The sequence below is a fragment of the Triturus cristatus genome, chromosome 3_2 (genome assembly GCF_964204655.1).
Source record: "Triturus cristatus chromosome 3_2, aTriCri1.1, whole genome shotgun sequence".
NCBI lineage: Eukaryota > Metazoa > Chordata > Amphibia > Caudata > Salamandridae > Triturus > Triturus cristatus.
Genome location: NC_140584.1, coordinates 668,782,657 through 668,797,873, shown reverse-complemented (window position 1 = coordinate 668,797,873; position 15,217 = coordinate 668,782,657). Strand labels below are relative to the sequence as shown.

Sequence of the window (15,217 nt, the reverse complement as noted above, 5' to 3'; positions counted from 1 at the left end):
GTATTGCTCTGTTAATGGGAGTCCGGAGACTATAATGATTTTTTTAAAATAGTTTGATGGTTGGGCCTCCAAACCACTCGACGGCAGTCGCCATGCATTGGACGACGCAATGGTAGCTGTACACAAATTATGAATACCCTATCTGCAGCCAAAGCACGTGTCATGTTGTAAAGGATATGGATTATTGGGAGCATGGTGACATGAAGTTTTGTTTCTCAGGCCAGACTTCACGAGGATACTCTTTAGCTCTCGTGCATTTTCTGAGGCATGCAATACATGGCCTACTGCTTGCGTTTGAGTAACCCTACAGTTCTTTCTCTTAGGGAACTGACTATAACCATGTTGCCAAGAATCCTCTGACAGGATCCTGTCTACCCACCCAGGACATAGGTAGGGAGCATCACGTGAGATGTTCCTTTTTTTATCTCATCTTGGAGTTACCCATGTGACCAGGTGCTTCACTTCTCCCCTACCTTGTAACACCAGCGCACTCTTTGAACCACCTTTGGACCTCTTCTCATCTCATCTGACGCAAGGGTCTCTGCAGTGACCCCCATGCTTATTTTATTTTCTCTTTCCGGATCTGGTCTGCCTGCCCAGCACACTGCTGGTGTATTGTTACTAATTCTTTAAAACAGTGGCGTAACGAAACTTGAGGGGGCCCCCCTGCAAAGCACATGGAGGGGCACCCCCTCCCCCGGCGGCGCGGCCCACCATCTACCACTTTGCCCTACCACCCAGAAATCGAGCATATTTTGATTTGAAACCTCCAACATTTAAATGAAATGCCTCCATATTGTCTTTCTCTAAGTTCTAATGAGAAAGTGGGAAACACTCTTTGCAAACAAGCTACGCCATTTGTAACAATACTGTCAAAAGCAGATTATTTAACTGAGGCAGCAATCAGAACAATGCCAAGGAGCGATCCTATTATCTCAGGGACTAACTATGGCTGAAGAACAAAGAACAACTATGAAGAGTCTGAAATAGAATTGACAATACCTTGAAACTTTGAAAGACCAACCCAAACATGAAATTCCATAAAAACTCAAGTGACAATATACATGAGAAGTACACAAGCTATAACTCAGTATCCTGCGAAAGTCAAGAGAAATAGACTGGTGAATTATCTGCATGCCACACACTAGCGACTGTCAAGGGTTGTGCATGATAATAACGTGAACTGAGGAAGCAATTTCAATCATAATGACTTTATTAGTAAGCACTGCAAAACAGGCAGGCACACAAGGCTGAGGAAGAAAACTGTTTGGATGCTTCAGAACATTGATGCAGATGTTTGTCTGTTTTGATTTATTATTTCTGTAGTGTAAACAATGCTAAATACAAGATTTAAGGTAGACGTATTACAGACAAGTGCAAGCAACACCATAAATAACACTGCATGTAGAATAAAAACAAACCCTATCAGCAAGCACCTAATGACAATCTATATACAAACTGCAGTTGGTAAAGCAAAAGAAAAAGTGCAAATACTTTCAAAGTGCAAAATAAAGCAATCACCAGTCCAGCAATATACAAAATTCAAGCATATTTTGTAAAACAATCCAACTTTCTTCTTGCATCAAGGTGAAAATATTTTCAAAGTGCATGGTAAAGACAAGTCTAGCAGTAGGCAAAAATGAAGCCAGGTTAGTTAAACAATTCCCTGTTTGGTGTGTGCATAAAGGCACACATATTTCAAAGTGACTGATAACTACAGCACCATACAATAATCAAAAGAGGTTAAACTAACAATTCCCTTTTTGAAGGCTCAAATATTTCAAAGTGACTAGCAAAACAGTAACAAGTACAGCAGATAGCAGCATACATAAATTAAACCTATTTAGTCAGACTAATTCCCCTTTTGTTTGTGCATGAAGGCATAAATATTTCAAAGTACCTGGTAAAGTAATAACAATTTAGCAGCATAAACATCAAACCCGTCCAGTCAAACAATGCCCCTTTTATATGTGCATAAAGGTGCAAATATTTCAACGTGAGTGATAAAAACAATAAGTTTAGGAGCATAAACATTAAACCGGTTTCGACAAAGTATGCCCCTTTAGTTTGTGCATAAAGGCGCAAATATTTAAGTGGCCCGCAAAACAATAACAAGCTCAGCAGCAAAATAAACAAAGCTGTTTACTCAAATAATGCCCCTTTTGTCTGTGCAAAAGAAAGTGTCAAGGGGGTGTATATTTGTCAGGTTAAACTGAATAATTTCTTCTTGCCTCTATAAACGTATGTTCAGAATATTGAGGTAGCCTATATATAAGCAAACAATATTTAAAGTATGATATACTGGCAGAATACCATATTACTTACTGCTTCCTCATGGAACTCAAAGCAGATATATTTAGAAAATCAGACTTGAAGTAGGAACAGTACTTGCAGGAGCCTGATGAAATGTATTGCAGAGTTTGAAGGCTGGTACAGCAGAAAACAATACTTAAAAAGTGAACACAAGGCCGAAGACTGCTTACACCAGGAAGAGTGACTGGCAAATTAGACTGGTGGCTGAAGGCTACTACTGCTTGGTTCACTGAATTGGAGAGATGTACTTGACTGAAAGAATGTTTGCCTCTTTGCCTTTCTTCGTGCAAACTCTTCTGTTAAAGCTTTCGCATTTATTTTTTTTGCTCGATCACTCTCAATGCTTAAGGTTGCAAGCCCTGACAGCCTTTCCTGCGTCATTGTGCTTCGGAGATAGTTTTTGATTAATTTTAACTTTGAAAAGGACCTTTCTGCACTGGCTACAGTAACTGGAATTGTTAGAAAAAGTTTCAGTGCTGTTGCAACATCCAAAACACTGGGCAGGATTGCATGGTTTCTCAAAAATAAAAGGTCAGCCAGATCCTTTATTGTGCCACCTGAGATAAATTGTATTTGATCTTTCAACACTGCTTTGAAAGCGATGAGTTGTTGTTGAAACTCTAGGGACAAGTCTTTTTCGTAATGAGCTGCCAGGGTCTTGGCTGCTTCAAACAACTCCTCCTCACTAGCTCTGAGGATTTCTGAAGGCATCATGAAATTAAAGCATTGGATTATGGTGTTCATACCCGCAAATCGAGTTTTTATCTGATTTACAACAATATCTATGTAAGCATAAAACACAGACACCTTAAAATTGTCTTCAGGATTGCACAGTCTTTGGTCTTCACAGAGTTCATCGAAGTGCTTTTTTTTGCGTCGTGGTCGTTTTTGTGTAAAATGCAATTGAATTCCCCATGCAGCTGCAAGTAAAGATGCTGAGCTTTTAACATCTTCAAACTGTTCTCTGAAACTGTCAAACGCATTCGCTGCGCTATTTAACATATTTGATGCTTGTAAAAGGTCCAGATCTGTAGACTGAAGCAGTTTGGACACAATATTTATTGTCTCCAGCACTTTGGACTGGATTACAACCATTACCACAAACTCAAAAGTCTCCATGCACTTCCTAAGACCCTGAGCTTCTGCGCGCTCCTCAACCTTTATAGACTGCAGTAAAATGGTAGTGAGTGCTTTCATGATGTCCATAAACCGATAGCGTACAGCATGGAGAGCATCATGTCTGGATGCCCAACGTGTTGGACAGAGTCTCTTCAGTGTTGGCTTTGAATGAGTTGTGCTCTCTTTTGTAATGGTAAGAAGTTCCCACCGTTTGATGCTTTGGCTGAAACATAAATATAATTTCTGTACAATGTCATAAAATTCTGCAATTTCAGGAATGTGCATGCAGGCATCATTCAACACTAAATTTAGATTATGAGCAGCACAGTGTACATAGACTGCATTGGGTTCTTTCTGTCGTATTCTGGTTTGCACTCCACTATATATACCACTCATTGTGCTGGCACCATCATATCCCTGACCTCTACATTTATTAAGCACTAGGCCTTTGCCCTCTATAAGGTTTACAAGTTCTGTTGCTATCCCCTCAGCACTTTGGTCTGTCATTTTATAGAAACCAACAAAGCTTTCATTAATTTTGATTTCAGTTGGAATTTCATCAGTATTAAGGCACAGTGTTACATATCGGATAACCAGGCTTAATTGTTTCTTCTTTTTTAATGCCCTGTGTTGTGTCCATTATAACAGAGTAAAATGGTGCTTTTTTTATTTCACTTACTATCTCACTTTGCACTTTATTCGAAAGCATTTCAATCAGCTCATTTTGAATAGCAGGACTCAAGTATTTATCTCTACTCTCTGTTGTAATCAGATGGTTTAAAACAGGATCATATTTGGCCAAAAGTTCAATGACTGCCAGAAAGTTCCCACCATCTTTTTCTTTCAGTTTTTCTCTATATCCTCTGAAAGGTAAATTGCAAGTTGACAACAGAAGTGTAACATCGATGATCCTACTCAGAATTTGTGTCCAATAGTTCACCTGCTCTTTGTAGTCTGATTCTAGTTGTGTATCAATCGTCTCATCTTGCCTCCATCTTCCATGTACAGCACAAGCAGCTAAATGTGAGCGCATCATTTAATGTTCTTTAATTTTTCGAAACATGTCTTGCCAATCTTTTATACCATAAGCCCATGCTTGCTGATAGGATGAAAGTTTTCTATCTCCAAAAAGCCAACAAGGTTCACAGTATGCACTGTCCATTTTTAAAGAGTAGCACAACCACAGTCTTGGAATCTTATCTCCAGTCCTATTTTCCTTGTAGTAGTACTTTGTGGAAAAGCACCTATTTTTATTATCTCGTGGGAAGGGTCCTCTAGGCTTGCATGGGCCACTTCTAATGACAAACCTTCGTAACTCTGCATCATGCCAAGGTTTGTCTAAAAAGTCCCTCTATCACTCTGGTACAAATCCTGGCAAAACTGGGTATTGCTTGATTCTAGTTCTTCTAAATGTAATTCCACATCCTTACTCATAATGTCTTCAGTTTCTTCTTCAATGTTTGGCAATACTTCAGACACAAGTAGCACATTTGTAGGTTCTTCACTTTCTTTAGCTACCGGTAGCAGCAGTGATACATCTGGTGCACTTACAATTTCAGCACTTCCTTCACTTGTTTGTAATATTAGACTCAGAGATTCATCTGCTGATGGTGTATTATCAGTTTCTGAGCTTTCTACAGTGGCACTGCTGACACAGCTGTTTTACCGTCTCTGTTTCCTATAGTAATTGTTGTTGCCAGCAGTGCTGCAGCAACTGGTGCTTCAATGCTAAAAGGTACATCTGTGGTTTGATCAGAGCACTGTAATGTTTTGTCCTGTGGTGGGACCAATTGGGATTGTCGCAATGCTGCTTTGTCTCCTGTTGATGATGCAGCTGCATCACCTTCTGGTAATGGTGCATGAGATGATGATGCGCCATGATCACCTGGACACATAAACATAGAGTCAATTTTCATCAATTTGCCTTTAAACTGCTCTTCTTTTGATTTAATTTGCCGCTTTTGAGCACCGCTTAAATACTTTCTTGGCTGTTTGCTCATTTCTTTGATTAAAATGTAATTATAGAAAGTCAATGTTGTAGTAGAGGGCACGAATATGAAGGCAGCAGTAAGAATATTTTGTGTACACCACAAAGATTGTAATTGTGGGTTTTGTTCCACCAATTCTGCCTAAAAGGATACAAAGCATTATTATTAAACACTACGGTAGCTTAACCATACCAACTATTGATGTAGAGAGTTGGAGTAAGGGATACTTGAAGGCAGGCACTGGAGGAATGGATGCAAGAAGGTGATTACTCAAGGGAGAGATACAAGAGAGGAGAGGAGAGGAGTTTGCCTAACGGCTAGGGTGGTCGACCTCAAATCGGTTCGTGTCTCGGCAATGACGCTGAACATCCTGTGATTCTAGGCAAATCGCTTAATGTCCCTGTGCCTAACAAAAATAAATGTGTCCCAATGTAACGCAACTGGTGCTATGTAAAGCGCTCTGATCCCCAATACCTTCGGGACAAGTTTGTGCTATATAAAACTCCGTTAAAAAAAACAGAACAAAAACCAAGAAGGAAATAGCAGAAGGGATGGGATTGAGGAGGTAATCACTCAACAGTTGGATGAGGATGGTGAGAGCGAAGAATGCAGGAGTTGAAGGCAGATGCAAAAAGGCATGAACTGAATGGACGGCTGCAAGGAGGCAGGAGCTAAAGGGCAGAGCAAAGAAGACAGGGATGGAGCAGTCTTGAATGTAATGTATTGTTATATTTATAGAGGGCTTACTACCCCCATGAGGAGCACTGAAGCGCTTGCCTACATGAGTAGCAAGCTACTAAATGCGTAGGGTGTGTGGTTGGAAGGGCGTTGTATTTGTTTTGAATTTGATGCTATGTTAGAAGTGTTCCCAGTCCATGTTGTGCATGGGGACCACTGACTGGGGTGCATGCAGCTTATTGTGCAATAGGATGCAGGGCTTAGCAATGGCTTAAGAGGTGAGAGATATGCACACTATTTTGTTTTTCATCTCTGCAGGTCCCTTTATGGTATATATTTTGTTCATAATCCCACCTTGATGATTACTCCACGGAGTCGTCCATTCTGAAAATACTATGCCTAGTGTTTAAAGTTAATGGTCCTGAGTAGGCATAGATTAAAGAGTACATGGTGAGTGATGCAACAGTGTGAGAGTAGGGTAATAGGAGTGACTGCAGGGTGAGTGAGGTGACCATATGCAAGTGCAGATTTGGACGAAAGAATGCATTGTTAGTAATGGGCTTATTTGAGTGAGATTACAGATTGAGCAGTGAGGGGGACAGGTGAGTGAAGTGTGACATGAGTGCAGGGTGAGTAGTGTGCTTGTGTGACTGCAGGGTGAGGTACAGGGTGAACAGCGCAAGTGCATTGCGAGTGCAGAGTAATGACTGAGTGCAGGGTGAGCAGGTGAATGGTGTGAGTGCATGGTGGTCAGTGTGAGTGCATTGTGATTGCTGTGAGTGCAGGTGAGCGTAAAAATGAAGGGGCGAAAATGAGGAGTGAGTTGTCTGAATGCAGGGTTCATTCCCGGACACTTGAAGTAACTCAGCATGTTATTGACGGCAGCGTAGGGTTTCAGGTACAAGCTAAACTATTGTTATTCTGGCACTGATAGGGATCGAGGGTGAAGGAAATAATGTGCTGATCCTGCAACAAACTTCCAGTCCTATGGTTAGGGTTGCCTGCTCATTATTTTGATGCCCCACACAGGACAAAAATAAGCAGTCACCTAAAGCTGTATTTTCAGCACTTATCTGGTCATACTTCGAACAGCAAATATAAATAGAAAACACTTTTAATTGTGTTCTAGGGCGGCCTGAATGATCCATGACTGCTAATTAAAGGGAACAAATACAGAAAAGTCCATTACAAATGAATACATACATTTTTATCTATAACCCTATTTAGTGTCAAGACAAGGTCTTTCATTGTCTTTAAACACATGGCTGGCATTTTTCTTTGGGAACCCTACTTTATATTCCTTTTCATGAAAAGCATTTTCACCCTTCTACAGCAGTAAATGTAAGTTTCAAATGTAAGGAATAGGCAGAGTGGGGGCCCTCTTTTTTTGGTCACAGCATGCCTAGGCTTTCGGGTGTCATCCTGCCTCAGGCCCATGGTTTGTGCTGCTTGCATTCTCTAGTCATGCCTTGCCTATGCTGTCCTCTTCCCACCTACCTGCACTCGTTGGGGGCTACCCTGGTTGTACAGATACTGTATCTTTCATGTTCGTCCACGGCATTACCCTATATATGTCCCAGAAATCAACATGTCTATTCTCTCTCTCTCTCCCCCCCCTCTCTCTCTCACCCCTCCTCTCTCTCCCCAGCTCTCTCTCTCACCACCCCCCTCTCTCTCTGCTCCTCCTATCATGGTATCATCTTGCCTGTGTTACCCCATCTTACTCTGGATTCCTCGCTGGCCTGAATGTCTGCATGCAGAGGCCCCCTGTTCTCACCACATTAAATGCACCAATTAATCAAGGGCTGGCCTGTCAGACTTATGCAGAATGTGTATAGGAAGGGAAAGTGGCCGAACTCTTGCTGAAATCTCGGGAGCCTGTCTGAAGGAACAGACACAAATGCCAGAGTCCATCAAGCACGCCCTAGCAGCAGCAAACTGGGCTCGGAATTTTACAAGCTGCCCTGAGTGACTGTAAACACACGTCTGCCTCCATTTCTGAGCGCTCTGTGACTTGAACTAAGGCGGTTGTTCAGGCTGGAACAAGAGGATTTAATGTCAGGCAAGACAACAGTTGAAACAACAAAAAACATTTAAACAGTCACTTCTTCAGCAAGCCAGAGCGTCTTGCATGGGGACACTGATTACTGCTGAACAAGTATGCCCCATAAAGGAGGAAGAGAAGTGGAAAGCAGTCAAGGCAGGCGAGCTTGGCAGAAGCTGCATAAACTTTTAAAGGACTAGATTTCACCTACTCTTGGTAGGCCAAAGTAATCCTAAATTTGAGCAGCGGCTCATGCCACAAGCCCACCTCCATGGCTCTCAAATGAGACCGAGCCCTGGCCAGCTAGTCGCTCAGATCCGACCCAGACTTGTACCCTGCACATGACAGCGGGAGAGACAAAGCCTTAGTAGGATCCTGCCCTGACAACGCACGAGCGAATCGGCTTGCCTCATCTCACCCTTCCATCCTCACCCCTCCATCCAGGCCACCAAAAACGTTTCATAGATCCCAGAGACGAGAACCCTGCTCTTTCTAGCATCCTCCTGGCCTTCTGGAATCTCCTCTCAGAACAACTCCCACTTTCATTATTAGTAACAAATGACATTTCAGGGTAAGAAAGAGGCTTACCCGGCATTGACTGTTTCGGCTAGGCCAGCAGTATGGCACAGATTTGTTAGGACAGCAGCATGGCACAGATTTGGTTGGACAGCGACATGGCACAGATCTGGTAGGACAGCAGCATGGCACAGATCTGGTAGGACAGCATGGCACAGATTTGGTAGGGCAGCACGGCACAGATTTAGTAGGGCAGCACGGCACAGATTTAGTAGGGCAGCATGGCACAGATTTGGTAGGACAGCAGCATGGCACATAATTGGTAGTTCTCAGTTTGTTAAGCCCTCTGAATGTCAGCTTCACCAGCTGATTGTGTTGATGGAGTCTATTGTATCCGCCCTTATCAGCATTAGAAGATTAAAACATACTGAGGCCTGCCAGCCAAGAAAAATCTAACTACCTCCACCACATTAAGGGTGACTACAATGTCTGAGGCTATCCTTGCTGACTCCTGGGTGGGCCCCATCCTGCTGACCCCTGGCATTGTGGCGACAGGACCTGCTATCTGCCGTTATCAGCCGTAGGAGATGAAACCATGCTGAGCCCTGCCAGCCGGGAAAAAACTAACTACCTCCACCAAATTAAGGGTGGCTAAAATGTCTGAGGCTATCCTTGCTGACTACTGGCGGGGGGGAGGGGGCTTCCTGCTGACCACCATATATTGTGGCGATAGGACCCTCAATCTGCCTTTATCAGCATTAGAAAATGCAAGTACACTCGCGGAGCCCTTAGATCACCCCTTACCACACTAAGGCTACAAAATGGGCAACTGAAAATGGGCAACATTCACTCCCTCCGACCTTTGTTCATTTTTTCCAACCTTTCTTTTATTATTCCCTTTTTTATTCTCTTCTTTCCTACTTCCCTTCCTTCCCTTCTCACTCTCCACTCTTTCCATTTCTTCCCCCCTCTTCCTTCTCCCTCAACCCTTTCTGTAGCTCCATTCTTCTTTTCTTTCTTTGTTCCTTCTCTTCCTCCCTTGCATTCTTCTTCCTTTACCCCATCACTCTCCCCATCTCCTTGCAAGCTTCCTTCCTTCTCTCCTTTCTTCATTTCTGCCTTACCACATCTTTCTTCTAGCTTTTCTCCCATACTTACCTTCCACCCTCCTTTCTTCTCTCCACCACTCCCTTCTCCTTTCTTCCTCCCTCCCTTCTACTCTCTTTCCTGTTGTCTCCCCACCTCTCCTTCTTCCATTCCGCTCTCTCCTTTCCCCTCTTTCTGTCTTTAAGCGCCCCCGGCCCCTCTTTTTTCGCTCCCACTCGTTACGTAGCTGTACGTCTGGCCAAGCTTCATCTGAAGTGCAGCAGACACCAACTAAGGGTTTTTCATAAATCATTTAGCAATGTTTTGTTCTGGTCTCAAATGTAATTAACAGCTCAATGAATATTTTAATATTAACTCGCTTTATAAACCCTAACAACTTTGTTAACTCATTTATTGATGCCACTTGTCAGACTGGCAATGGGGCTCACGTCAATTTCTAACAAAGAGAATTTAAGACAGTAAGTAAAGACAGGTGTAAGACACATCCCTGACACGAATCAACTGCAATTTAAAGAAATATGACTCTAAACTGCTTGATGCACAGCCAGGCAAAAAGGCAGCACTACTTAATGAATGCATGATGTCAATGAGCTACAATGACATCCACACAAGTCTCCAAGGAGCATCATTTAATGATTAGAGTCTAATACCTCAGGTTTTAATTTAAATTATGTATTTCTCATCCACAAAGAATGAACGAGTTTTTCTGTGGATGGCACACTGTAGACTGAATTATCCCTAGACACGGGAACACTGAACCGGAATGGCTGGGGTGCGCAACCCAAACTTCAGACTTCGCACCTAGCAAAGTTTCTCAGTTTAAGCCACGTGTGACATTATACCAATGCGAAATATGTTTTCCCGCACTTTAATATAGCCAATCCAATACTGTAAAATTATGCGGCATTTACAAATGTACCTTTTATAAAATAAAAAAAGTCACAACAGTCACGTAAATAAGAAACCACACATCGCTGCACCTTCATGAACTTTAGTAAAGTTTGCGATACCATGTGAAAGAAAGTCTGTGGCAGGAACTGTACTTCAAGCACTCGGAAAGGGGAGTGGGTCAGGACACGGGGAATACATTATAATTAACCTCCTAATGAGAGGAGCATTGTGCCACATTTGGTGCTTATCCCAATTACCACAATGCATGCCTGCTTCCTGCCTTCCTGGAAGGGTGCCCCCTCGCTGCCCCCACTGCCAGGGTGCTGCAGGCGCCGAGTGACCTCTCCAAAGAATGCCCACTTGAGCTATGAACAGCACGGTAAAAAGGCTCGTGGCAAACTTTTCCTTGAAGGGCTGCTTGCTGTTGGGACAGCATTAAAAGGCAGCGGTTCCTGGGCCCTGACCCGGACGAGAAAGGTCATAACTTGTCTGGGCCAGGGTCTAAGTCGGACTACATTAACTGTACATGTATTCTAAAAATCTAGCAGCAGGCCCGGCCCTTATGGTCCCGTCCTACAACAGGGTAGACTGGACCTAATACAGCAGCTTCGTAATCCTTGGAACCATGTTACCTTACACTTAATTTATTCATTTAACATAGTATTGCATCTTGACCAATTGCAGGATTTCGCACTTTTCGGTGCAAATCTGACATGAGATGAGGGGTCAGGGGTGAGTGTGTGTAAGTAAGACGTCTTTCCCAGGGGGTGTCCATATAGACAAGCCTATTAGCCAATGTAAACGAAGCATTGGGCGGGCAGCTCTTCACCGACTAGTCTCTATGATTTAACATCTCATTAGCTCAGCCAAAGAGAATTCCCAGATCTGTGAGGGCGGCGCTATCAGCCATCTTGGCGCATCACTTTCCCAGTAATTTTCAGCAGGTGATGAAAGGTGGAGAAGGTTAACTGCTTGCCCAATACCAAGGATAACACAATGTGGTCAACTGTGTGAACGTTGGGATTTGAACCCTAGTTCTCCGTTCATGCTGCCTTTTTTTTCTATGTTAATGATGCCTTGCTGTTGTTTCACCCCTTTTAAGAGCCTCTGCAGCTCCACTCTGCCTATTGCTTAAAGATTCAGCCCCCCCGAAATCAGCTCCACAGCCTCCACTCTGCCTATTGCTTAAAGATTCAGCCCCCCCCCGAAATGTTTTCTTAGCGCCTCCCCCCCCCCCGAAATTTGGCTCTAGTTGCGCCTCTGACTCGAAGGCATCTGTCTACTCACTGGCAGCGCAGCGGCAGGCAGCTCATCGCGCGCAGCATAGCTTACAATAAAATGCTGAGGTCATGTTTCCTCTGCATGGCTTGCTGATGAGCAAAAAGTGGTGGTAGGGCCCTGGCCTTCAGAAGTAGAATAGAAATAGGGTTTGACTTAGCATGTTTAACATGGTTTATATATCTCTCTGTACGCCCTTCAATTAAGCATGATTGAGCATAGGAAAGCGCAAATGTATAACTAACAGAATAAATCTGCAGTGGAGTGGCAGGGCCCCAAGCCCGGCCGGCGGCCGGATTCCATTAACCACCACCCCACCACCCACCTCTCTGAGGCGCTCCAATCAATCCGACCTCAGCTGAGGCTGAGCGGCACCAGGGCAGTGAAAAGCCGTTTCGGACCACTATCCTGACCTGCCTCCTCGGACATATTCTCACCTTAGGCCTGGCTGGCCTGCAGCTTCGGAGGAGGCGAGCGGGCAGCAGAAGACAGGGCGACTGGGCGAGACTAGCCACCAGGCAGGGGCTAGTAGTACTCTACTACTATAAATTAAATTATCCTGGCACGTCGGCGGCCGCACCCTTCTCAGTAACTACTAAAGTCACGCGCACTTTTAAATTACAATGCGCATGGCAATGGCACGATTTAGTCACAAGCCCCGCCCCCACCCTGAAGATCGCTGCACCGCGCAGACGTATTGACAACAATTTCTGAACGCCGCCACGTCCATGCATGCACCATTTTAATTATGAAGAGCCGGCCCCGCCCGGGCGTACGTACTGCGCACCAACTATTGTTTAAATTAATTTTAAAAGGCTTAGGCAGGCTGGCGCCGGCAGGGCGTGCGCATGCACATGGCACCATAATTATGAAGCGAGGCTTAGTGGCCGTCACATTGGCATGCAACGTTTAATTATGAGGACTTGGGGAGGAGGCAGTTTTGAGCACCATTTATTTCCGAACACAGTTGAGGCTTGCCTTGCTCTTGCAGCCGTCTCCCAGAGTGAGGGGGCCCCTGGAGCATGGGGGCCCAGAGGAGGCAGACCGTGCGTGTGGCGTGTGCGCAGTTTTGCCCGTCTCCCAGAGTGAGGGGGCCCCTGGAGCGTGGGGGCCCCGAGGAGGCAGACCGTGTGTGCGGCGTGCGCGCAGTTTTGAGCACCATTTATTTCCGAAGACTCTTTTGAGGCAGAGGCTTGCCTTGCTCTTGCAGCCGTCTCCCAGAGTGAGGGGGCCCCTGGAGCGTGGGGCCCCCCCGCACCGCGGGGGCTGCGGGGGCCTGTGTTACGCCCCTGCTTTAAAATAAACATCGAGTGGACTTGGGTTCAGCATAGAGGAGTGCTAACTTTTCACCGGATGCTATTGGCTATTTGGTGCATCCTTCTTCCTCCTATTGAGTGCTTGCATTGAAATTCAGGAGGGACTACTTTTCATTTGACAAAGTACACTGAAAGTTTATACATGTAATTCTTTATATCATATATTAATTGTAAATAGAAAGCAATATTTTTTTTTTTTTTTTTTTTTACTGCAGTAGGATTTTAATGTTTTTGTCAGGACTGGAGTTTGAGCCATTATCGCCATCAACCAAGGCCAGCTTTAGAGTGGTGCGACTGGTGCCACCGCACTGAGCTCGGGGCGCTGTGTTTTGAAATATCTTATTTGTTTAAAAGCACATGCTGCAAGAGTTCCTTGTGTGTCCAACAATTTTCAGGCAACAAACATTTTTCAAAATAACTGATGATTAATGTAACTGCTGGGGAGAGATGGAGTTTTGTCTAGTGTCAGTTCTCACTGAAAATAAAATAGCGCTGAAGGTTAATGTGCCTGCTGCAAAGATTTGTACCGTGCAGATCACATAATTGTATTTTAAGTAGATAGCTCAGTGTGTTACTGCTTTTGTCACAGATCCCTTTATTTCTTGCAGTTCATAAATCAAAAACATAAGCTATGAACTTGCATCAAAGAGCTACATGCAACCAGCAAGGTATAGGTTATAACGTTTTGATTTATTCCCAGGCTTTAATTATTGTAATGTTGCTAAAAAGGTTTAGTTTGGGTATAAATACATTTTTATTAGTAAAGCCAACCCCAACCACTGTGGTATGTTTTAAATCCTTAGTTTGTGCTTCTGCAGACTGAGAACTCTTAAAATATGCAGCCTACCAGTATGGATGGCATATGACTCCTACACCTTGTAGTCCTGTTTGTCTTATGCAAATATCATTTCCTACACACTGATTTACAGACGCATCACTCATTGCCATCAACTGTACTACCATCATCAATACCATACCTTTATTAACAATGCTACCAACATTACCACCACCACTGCCACACCTATTGCTACCTCCTCTACCACCACTATCACCACCACCACAGAACTTGTGCATGTTTGTATTTGTATTCTTTGCTACATGAAAGCCAGACCTGTTAGCTTGCCTAGTGCTTGTTTTTATTTCCCTCTGCATCCCACTGCACTCTGTCTTTACCATCCTATTGCTAGACATTCCCATTTGAAGCCATTTTGCATTTTTTCTGCAGACGAACACTTCTGCTGCCCCATGCGCCCACAGCCCCATCCCACGTCCCTATTCGTGTCACACAAGATACTGAATGGGTGATTTCTGGTGGATACTTCTATCTGCAGATTGCTCACTTCGTGAACATCCCAAAGTGCCAGCCTGAATCTGTAAGATTTTTACAGCATAGCTCCTGCATGCCTGTGGGTAGCAGCATGCAGCTCTACGTCTGCCGCGTTGGGCCCCAGAATTGTCAGTCGGAGCCACATATAAGTGCTGCCTCTGTATGCTGATGTCAGTTCCTTTCTTTCTGTGTCTTTGTAGGCAGATTCGGAGCTAGCTCCTAACTTTGCTCAAAATTCTTACTTTCCGGTGTGCAGTGTGTCCTAAAAGTACATGGTTTAATCCGTGTAGGGTCGTAAGCAGATGCCTGTGACAGAAGCCCATGAGGAGCCCGACCTAGGACATGTTGTTTGGGGTCAAGGTCATTTTCATGTTTATTTTGTCCTTGGGACAAGTAGGCCCAACCCCCTGTAGGACAGACCCTTTGGCTGCCAGATTGCAGTGCTACATTATGGATCAGGGAAGGCCATTGTCTGCAGTTAAGGTAATATTTGTGTCTGTATGTTAATGCTGTTCAAACTTGTATTTATGCTTCATTAATACAAAGCCTTAGCCTTAGGGTGAGCGCTGTAAGGAAATGTAAGTTCAGAGTGCACTACTGACTATGGTTCCAGTATAAAAATGTGTACACGTTTGAGGCT

At 44.0% G+C, this 15,217-nt stretch overlaps 1 protein-coding gene across 3 annotated transcripts in view; it reads left to right on the top strand.

The window, feature by feature from the left end:
• The window catches only part of NME9 (NME/NM23 family member 9), a 592,734-nt gene that overhangs the window by 420,792 nt on the left and 156,725 nt on the right, over positions 1-15,217 (top strand). The window lies entirely within an intron of this gene.